Raw genomic sequence first — 9,572 nt, 5'->3', positions numbered from 1 at the left:
CCTCATTCCTAACTTTATTGAATATGCCAGCACTCTTGTTTTTCTTCTTTTTTACACACTTCTGATTTCTATTAATTTTAAGGATTTTGCGTATCACTATAAATCCTTTGGAAAGAAGATGGAGCAAAAATACACACGTAACATTAAAGTGTTGGGGGGCACTCAAGAGAGGACCAGGTATTCACATGGAGCTTGTGGGGTACTTAGAGATCTGTTATTCATAACCCGACACACTCGGGCCCATAAGCTCACAGCTTCTTGGTCCCTTTTTGCTGGAAGCCTGATACTACACAGAGTAGAGGTCAACGGCTGACTTAGACCAGAAGTCCCAAGCTGGGAGGGCTTTTATTTTATTTTCTGTAAGTGAATGTCTTCCATACAGCACTGTCCTACCTGTCCGTGCAGAGCTGGAACACAAACAAGCAAAATGCCTATCTCAGGGTTACGTGGTAGAGAGGGACTCGGCATAATCTGATTCACCGTTTGGCTATGAAGCTCACTGTGTTTGGCTCTCCACCCTGGAACGAGGACAGACTCTTACCCCAGGGCCAGGATGAATTTTGTTCTCCTGAAGGGTCCAGCTTAATCACTTTCCCTTGGTTGGTCAGAGAAGCTGCAGACAGTGCCCGTGGAATGATTCCTCCTCTGTCTCTGGGGATACAGTTTTCTGAGCTGCAGATCCACCAAGGGCATGAAAAGGGGAAGAAAGCCAAAAAAGAAATCGTCTCTGCTAATTCAATTGTGGGTTTCCTTGGATCAAAGACAGACTACTATAGCATACCAAGTTCAAGATTTTACTCCTAGGATGCTGGAGGCCCTCTCCTCATGATTTACATTAAGGCCTGTGTATGGTACACATGTGGCCTCTAGAAGTGTATTTAAAAGATTCTTTTTTATCACTGGCAAACTGAGGAATAACATACAAGGAGGTCCCAATCTGATGATGTTGTTCAAAAACTAGAAGGTTGGAGGAAGTGAGGACTTGAGTAGACAAAAGAAGAAAGATTCATACATTAAACACCAGTGAGGACTGAATCCCAAAGGAGCAAATAAAAATTTCTAGCAAATGCAGCCATCCCATTTGAATATATAGCCAAATAATTAAACTGCAGGAAGCTTGATTCCCAGGGCTTCCAGACACAGGGAGAAAATAATAACACACATGCACACGTGTGTACACACATGTGCACACATACATTGGTAGGCTTGGGGATCATTTTTTTTACATAACTATTTTCAACCTCTGTGTTAGAAAACATACTTCACTGGAGAAAAATAAGGGAAAAATAATGGGCATCATTTTCTCAATTTTACTGTTGGGCACAAGGAATAATTAACAAAGTTTTGCATAAAAACATACTGTTCAAGAAACAATTTTCTGTGTATGGTATAACTTTATTTCCATTTCGAGCTGATGTTCCGCCAGTGGAAGAACCTTAATCGTAATCAGTTTTAAATAATCTCATTATAGAGTGTCCTCAGTCCATGGAAGCCAACCCCCCCCCCCCCCCCCCCGCCATGTCCTCCTCCCCCTCTTTCCTCCTCACTCTTTCTCTTAGGGTTGGTTCCTAGCTCTTTATTCTTTTCTCCTCGTGGTTAGAAAGAGACAAGAAAGGCGAAAAATTCATCCGTTGAATTTTCTCCTTTAGCAGCTGGTGTGCTTTGAATGAGAATGAACACAAACAAGGTGATTTTCTGGTGTTTTCTATGTAAACTATTGTCTTTGTATCGTTCTGCAGTTTACCAAGATCATTGTGTTGTACATGAGTTACTGGAGTTAAGGACTTGGTTTCTCTCTCTCTCTCTCTCTCTCTCTCTCTCTCTCTTTTTATTTTTGAGAGAGATTCAGAGAGAGAGACAGAGAATGAATGGGGGAGGGGCAGAGAGAGAGGGGGACACAGATTCTGAAGCGGGCTCCAGGCTCTGAGCTGTCAGCACAGAGCCTGAAGCAGGGCTTGAACCCAGGAACTGTGCGATCATGACGGTCACTGAGCAGAAGTTGGATGCTTAACTGACTGAACCACCCAGGCGCCCCAAGCACTTGGCTTCTTTTGCCTTTTAGAATCTGCAGACAATGTACCACCTTTATAATCACTATTGGAAAATAATTAAGTCTCAAGTTCCCTTTCAGCCAAGTAAGTAGAAATCAGTTAAAAACTTAAAATAGCAGGATCAGGGCTGTGGATATCTATTGTTTTGACTTGCTAGAATCCTCTTCTGTTGGAAATTGCCCTTCCCCCAATCCACACGTATTACTGCCTTTCTTCCACGAGTTGGTGGCTGACCAGATCTGAGCCAATGCCAGTCCTTTCTCTGGTGACGACTGAGTGGACCAGGGGTAAGCCACTGATCCAAGGTGAGCTTCTCAGTGTCCCTGGGATTTTGAATACAGGACTAAGAATACAGATATGCTGGAGAGGAAGGTATAAATTTGGGCATTGGTAGCGTTTTCTTCTGTTGTGCAGACAGATGGCAGAAAATACTGCTCAGCAGTAAGGAAATAAAGCAAAAAGCTGAAACAGAACAAATACCCTAACGGTATGTAAGCCCTCGGGTTCAGTTGTCCCTGAGGCTCAGTTTAAAATCTGCATTTCACGTTCCTGAGGAACACTCTGATCCCTTCCCCTTCTGGCTTATGTTTGAGTTTATGTTGTTTGCAGCCAAGCAAGTTGTAACCACTACTGTCCAGTGCCTGTTATGGCAGGCTGATTCAGATGGGCTCTGTTTCTGTACTGCAGGGAGAGTGGATGAGTCGGTATTCCTCACTGGCCACATGACTATGTCTCTTTCCATGTGGATTTGTTTAGGAGTTGAGGCACAAGCAAACCACGTGTTTACAACTTCAGAACTCCAAATAGAAAAACTCATTCTCTGAGCCTTTCTAATAATCAGATATTACAAATGATATAGGCTCATACTCATTGACTTTAATTTTAGAGTTTGACTAATAAATAGTTTAAGCCATAATGAGATTTTGGGGGGCTCAGTTTAGTTAGGAAAAGTCCACGGAAGGCTTGAGGATGAAATGTGTGCACTTTCTTTTTTATATAAAGGTTTTCTAGAATATATAGTTTAGGCCCTGAGAAGAAGACAGTGTTTGTCTACAGGTATCGCTTGTTCTGTTTAATTAATTCTCATTTTCTGGAAACAAACAACAACAACAACAAAAACTCCAGCTTGGGGGAAAAAAAAACAGGAGGAAAACCATAAGTCTATGTAAACTGTTGGATGCTGTAACTTAATCAAGGTAGTTAAGAGTCGTTCAAATCCCAACTTGGTTGTGTCACTTGGGTCATTTGCTTAATCTTTCACTGACTCAGTTTTATTCTCTATAATATCAGGACAACAACTCCTACCTCATTGGATGGTTGTGAGTCATAAAAGAGGTAATATATCTACATCACGTAGACTACACTTAATGTACGCATAGTAAAGGTTTAATTAATGTTAGCTATTATTTCTCAGAAATTCTTGAAGATGTCACAGTTCTCATATAGAGCGTTGGTTGTTTTTGAAATTGGAGTATAATTAGCCCCTAAACAAATGGATCTTTCACAATACTCCACTTCTGTTTCTCTCAAGGTATTTCAAAACAAAAATAAAATTTTAATTGAAGGGGCAAAAGGTATTCTATGCAACTTTTAGGAAGAGAAGGGGCTGCAACAGAGTCTAACGGTGAGAATGTAGACGTCCTAGCATATTTGAGGATTTATCCTATGGTAATAGACTTATATTGTTTTTCCCTATCCTTTCTTTTCCTTCCTTTTGGTAACAGATCCCCTATTTCATCTGAGTAGCGTTCCGCATTACTCAATTGGGAGTGAAAGTGAGTCCTTGTCTACCAAGCTACGTGATGGGCATATGACCCAGGCCTCGCTAATCAGAATGTCTGGTCCAAAACTATCAAGAAAGTCACTCTCTGTGGTAGCAGGTTACTGCTTGGTTGCTGGCCATCCTCCAGCCATGTGAAGAGGGCCATTGGATAAAGAGATGGTTTACAACCCTGAATCCCAGCCATACTTGAGGAAACGTCTCCTTGGACTTTTAACGACATGGCACTCAAAGATTCTCAAATGTTTTTTTTTTTCTTATTTTTTTTTTCCTTATGCTATTTTGAGTATGGTTTTTATCACTTCCAGCTGAAAGGGTTCCAGCGATTACACCTATTTCTGTATTGCCTTTTAGAGGCTGAAGGGATCTGTTCTCTGCTTCCCTGAGAATGGGATCCATTTTGACCCACTTCCCCCCTCAATAGAAAAAAGCTAAGTAAAGCATGTAGGTATGTTCTTACCTAGTCCAATTATTCAACTTAGAGACTGAAGAATTAGGTTAACCAGAAAAGAGTAGAGAATGTCAAGAAATCGATGTTAATTTCAAAAATCTTTAATAAATCGGTGTCAATTTTAAATTCACTATCGTCAAAAAATGGGACCATCCTTGAAAGATACACTTAAGAATATGATTTCCAAATTCATATAGCAAGAGATCATGTAGACATTTTCTGCCTTGAGCTCAGATCATAAAGCATTCTCAGGATTAGCTTTTAGGTCAAGCAGGAACACATTCTGATATGTCACTGAAAAGTGCATTGGAATTTAGCTGTGGCCTTAAAAAATTCTTGAGGATTAAATACAGGAATATGCAAAATAAACAATTTTTAACTGAGCAAGAGTAATGAGAAATAAAGAATATACTTGTCCACTCTTCACCCCACCCCCAACCCCATCCCCATCTGTATATCTTTAAAATAAGTAATTCTCATCAAGTTGTATGTGTCGGGCATAGCAAAGGCAGGAGAATGGGCTTCGTGACTTAAAAGCTCTTTACAGGGGTGCCCGAGTGGCTCAGTTGGGTAAGTGTCTAACTCTTGGGTTCGGGTCAGGTCATGATCTCCTTTTTTTTGTGAGTTTGAGCCCGGCATCCAGCTCCATGCTGACAGCGTGGAGCCTGCTTAGGATTCTCTCTTTCCCTCTCTCTCTCTGTCTGCCCCTTCCCTTCTCATGCGCTCTCTCTCTCTCTCTTTCTATCAAAAATAAATAAATAAAAACTTTTTAAAAAAGGTGCTCTTTACAATGTCAATTAAGACTCTCTTCTGTAGGAATAATTAGCAAGTTTCCCTCTGGCAGACATATCTCGGGATATCTGTCCCCACACTGCGAACCATTGTGTTGTCCACTTATCCATCCTCTACAACTCACTGGTACTAACGTAATCATTATCCTTAAGAAACTGAGGCAGAGATTACTTTAAATGCTTCTCAACCCACAGTGAGATTATAGCAGAGATGAAATTAATATCCCTATAATGATAGGCACAGAGTGTACAACTTCATTGTTTCTCAAACTTTGTGGGCTCAGAGAGTCAAAGGATATGGGAAAATATGGTTACCTGGGAAGACGGAAGTCTGGCTCTGTCTAATGTCACTTCTAGTCAGTCCCCTGTGACAGGAGCCATGCGTGGTATGCAAGGTCTTAGTACCCAAAACTGTACTTCAGACTCGTGTGAAGTCCTGCATTTTCACCAACGGTTCCCAGTTCTCCCAGTTTATGACAGTTTTGCATTCCCCTGAACCACTGGCGGGTTAGATTGTAAATAGTCGTATAGCAGTCTCTATTTGACTGTGTGTGTAAGACTTTGCAACATGGAGAGCTAAGAGGGAGGTATAGGACTGCCTTCTACGTAATTCAGTTTTCCACAGCACATCACGGTTTTCCGAGTTGAACATGGATGTGTGTGGAAGGACTCACCAGTGGTCTCGTATGTACCAGGGAATGGTGGTTCTTCATTTAATACCGGTTAGCTTTGCATAACAGCACAAACACACTATTTACAGTCTCGGAGCCGACTGCACTCTCCTGACTAGCCACATGCCTAATACAGCGAATTAGGAACATAAAGAAAACCGGCACTTAACAAAACCACTTTTGTGGCACAACCATTCCATTGAGATGAGTGGTTATTTGCTAAATTACTCAGGTAACTACCTGGTTCTGAGTCTTGAGAGAGGAGAAAAGGTGAGGGGGTCGAGACGGAGAAAGGAGGTGACAAGTTTCTACAGGAGTTACTTCAAAAGTAAAAGTAAAGTCACAAAAAAATTTTTGTTTGAAAACAGGAAAAGCAAAGCAAAAGGGGAAGATAAAAGGGAAATCACTGATGTGTGTAAAAATACGCATATATTGCTTTCCTGTGGGTCCGTGTGCAAACATAAGAAATGTGAGGAAATCTGTTTCTTTTTATGGCTGACTCGTGTGTGCGTGTAGTGGGATTTGCTGGCTACATCTGAGTTAAATATTATGGCAAATAGCAGAACACAGTAGTTACTGCATGGGATTGTCTGTGAACTGGGTGGGCAGGAATTTTTCATTTCAGCTTGCTGCTCTAAGGCCACAATGCTAAGAGACTAAAAAAAGCCCCAGAAAGAAAAACGTGCTTCACTTTTTCTTTTTTCCACCGCTTTCCAGTTTTGATAGATGTTTAGTGCTAAAGATTTGTGTGTGTGTGTGTGTGTGTGTGTGTGTGTGTGTGTGTGTAAGGACACTTCAAAATATCTTTACTGCTCTTCTTTTAAAGCAAATTATTATGTTTTCTTATTTCATTTTCTTCCTTGCCAGGGACATTTAGCACCAAAACAATGAAGTACACTCTGCTTCCTTCCTCCATGTCTGCTCATTTATAGCACGGTCTCTATCAATGAAATAATGCTATATTATTTTCTTGCTGATTGCTTAATGTTCATAGTTCAAAATTCCAGCCAAGGTCCTGAAGTGGTTTTGCCCTTATTTAAGATTTCCTGCTAAAGACATTCTATTACAGCTTTGCAAATAAGTACCTCCCTGGCCCCAAGTCACTGTAAAGGTAATTTAGTAATTTAAATAAACGCTCTCTGCCAATCTGATTCCTCCCCTCTAGGAGACTGGGTTTCTCCTCATGTTCCTTAAATGGTCCTTCAGCCCTCAACCAAGAGGTAACTTTAGGTAAGTTGTCTGTAATGTGTTGCCAGGCAAACATGGGAAGTACTTGGGACAAAATAAAGCAAGTAAAAAAAAAAAAGTGTTTTGCTTAACAGCTGGTGTCAGTGACTGTAGTTGTATAATTTCCTTACTGCTGGGATGAGAAATTTAAATCAGCTCTTGAGACTGTGCAGTCAACGTGATTAATTACAGTCCAGGGCTATGGTCTCCCGTGCAGCCGGAGCGACCCAGTCCCCAGTGCCCCCTTCTCTGCCTGCCAGTCCCCAGTTAAAAAGCAGTTCCCTTCGGTTTTTTCCCCCGTATACCAATCCTGTCTTCCCCCCTGCATTTTAGTAAGTCCCTCAGAATCGTTACTAATCTCATACTTAGAATTGGTTGACACAAATTAATGCTCAACTGTCAACGAAAAGAAGGCACCTTTTATACTTAAAACCTTCTCATTTGTCTTGGTAATAACTAAGATGAACAGAATCACAGCTGGGTTCTCTTAACAATGCAAACAGCTTCTTATGCTAAGTAAGTTTTTGTTGGTTTTAGTCAATAGGTTTCTGAGTGGATTTTCATAAAAAATTTTAATTTCTTTAATTTCTTCCAAAACCATGCAAACCACACTGTATACAGTTAACCTCTGTGACTTGATTTCAAGAAATTATATAAAAACACATTTATTATTACAGGATTGGCTGAGTTTAGTGTGGCTCTTCCTATGTATCTTGATTTAAGGAAAAAAAAAGTTTGAAAAGTAAAGCAATGTAAGAACTAGTCCCTAAGTCAGAACTAGGAGTCACAGAAATGGGTGCAAATAAGAAGTTATGTTTCTGAGATACTTGATTTAATTCAATGTAAACGGTTTGTGTAAGCATGGATTTGCATAATTAAAGTGGAAATTCTTGATTTAATTATTACAACTCCAGAGGAGACTGAAGAACGAAGATGAATGTAGTTCATCTGCACTGCAGTCAGTTCTCAGGAGATTGACCTGATGAATTACAAAACAGAAGTGAATGGGGGCTCGGCTTCAGTTAGGCTTACTCAGAATTCCTTCCTAGGATGTTTGAACCTAAACAACGGAAAGCATCTCTCAGCCTCTCTGCAGCCTCAAGGCTGTGACATGGGGCAGGAGATCTTGCAGTTAGGTAGCAGAAAACCAGACAGAAGATGGGGAGCCTCTGTGGGTTGTCTGTTAATGCAGGCTAACCGTGCCCCCTTTACCTAAGCTACTTTGATTTGGATTTCTGTCCCTTCCAAGAAATGGGTTCTAATATAAACAACCATAATGCGTATGTTTGCAGACTTTGTAGGAAGAAAGAAATACATAGTTATGCTTAGCATGTACTTTTTTATCTTTTCCTATTGAATTGGGTTCTGGGTCCTTCTGGAATATGGTCCCATTAACAGGAAATTTAGTCAAAGGAAAATATTTCTTTTCACAAATAATACAACTTACGGGGAGCGTCTTTTCACGTTCTTCTTTTCTTTCCCAACTGCTTCTTTTCTCGTTTATTATTAGACATTATCAGACATGTTTCCAACACCCTTCACACCAAGGCAAGCACAGCACTGTATTTACAGTGGCCTAAAGACAAGCTCTTTTACGAAAAGGACAGAGTAGAGCAGGTTTGAAAACATGTAAGAGAAGAAGAGGGAGGAGGAGGAAAAAGGCAGAATAGAAGTGATGAGAGAAGGCAGGTAGGAGACAGATACCCCAGAAACTATTTTTTCGTCTGAAGTGCTACAAGGTATAATCAGTCATATGCTGCTCATTTGGGGTTTCCTCTGCTGCCTACCCTGGCTCTGGCCAATTTGTATGTGTACATCTGTGTAAGTGCATCAGGGCACAAGCAGCGGGTTAGGGAGAAGGGCGAAATAGGATAGGAACCCGAGCCCCCAGCTGTACTCATTTAAACGCCAGAGAAAATGCTCTGCAGTTGTTTTGAATGGACGGTGCTCTATAAGGCTTTTCGGCGCCTGGTAACATTGACATTCTCTGCCCTGAGGACACCGGACAAAAGACGCAGAGATCTGCTCCGTAGTATTAGGTGATCTTAAGCCTTGCGAGTTGCATTTTTTCCAGGGTCCGCCCGAGCCGAAGGGAATAACAATGAAAGAAAATTGTGCTTTGAGGTATTTTGATTTAATGATAATTCGACTGCAAGTTCTTTGAGATTAAGGAGGACGTAAGTGTTAATAAAGATGGTCGTGGGAGTGGTGGTACAGACGGTGGTCACAGTTATACGTGGGAACAGTCGTGGTGGTAACATCGAATGAGCACCTATGTGCTAGGCACCAGGCAAGGGGTCTTAGGTAAGTTATTTCGTGGGAACTCTGAGATAAGGTGTGTCCTATGCCTGTAGTTTACACACGAGGAAACAGACCGAGGGGTTGGTAGCTGTAGCCACCGTGGTTACGGGTGCCCTGCTGGTGGTAGTCACGGCAGCCAACTCTCCCTTGGCAGTCTGTGCTTGACCATAACAGTTGAAGCGTTCTCTCTTAAATCCTTACAAAAGTACAATGAGTTAGGACCATTTTGTCCGTTTCTGTACTCTGAGGATTGTAAACTTCTTCCCTTCCCTCTCATTAAGGAAAATAAGAGTCGTACAT

The 9,572-nt window shown here is 41.2% G+C and overlaps 1 long non-coding RNA gene across 1 annotated transcript in view; it reads right to left on the bottom strand.

The window, feature by feature from the left end:
- Window positions 1-494: 494 nt before the first annotated feature.
- LOC125148126 (uncharacterized) overlaps window positions 495-9,572 on the bottom strand; it is a 54,858-nt gene continuing 45,780 nt past the window's right edge. The window contains exon 3 of the long non-coding RNA XR_007145431.1: window positions 495-672. This is a non-coding gene — a long non-coding RNA (uncharacterized LOC125148126). The remainder of the gene's footprint in view (window positions 673-9,572) is intronic.

This window comes from Prionailurus viverrinus, chromosome D2, assembly GCF_022837055.1.
Source record: "Prionailurus viverrinus isolate Anna chromosome D2, UM_Priviv_1.0, whole genome shotgun sequence".
Lineage (NCBI taxonomy): Eukaryota > Metazoa > Chordata > Mammalia > Carnivora > Felidae > Prionailurus > Prionailurus viverrinus.
This window is presented reverse-complemented; position numbering and strand designations above follow the sequence as displayed.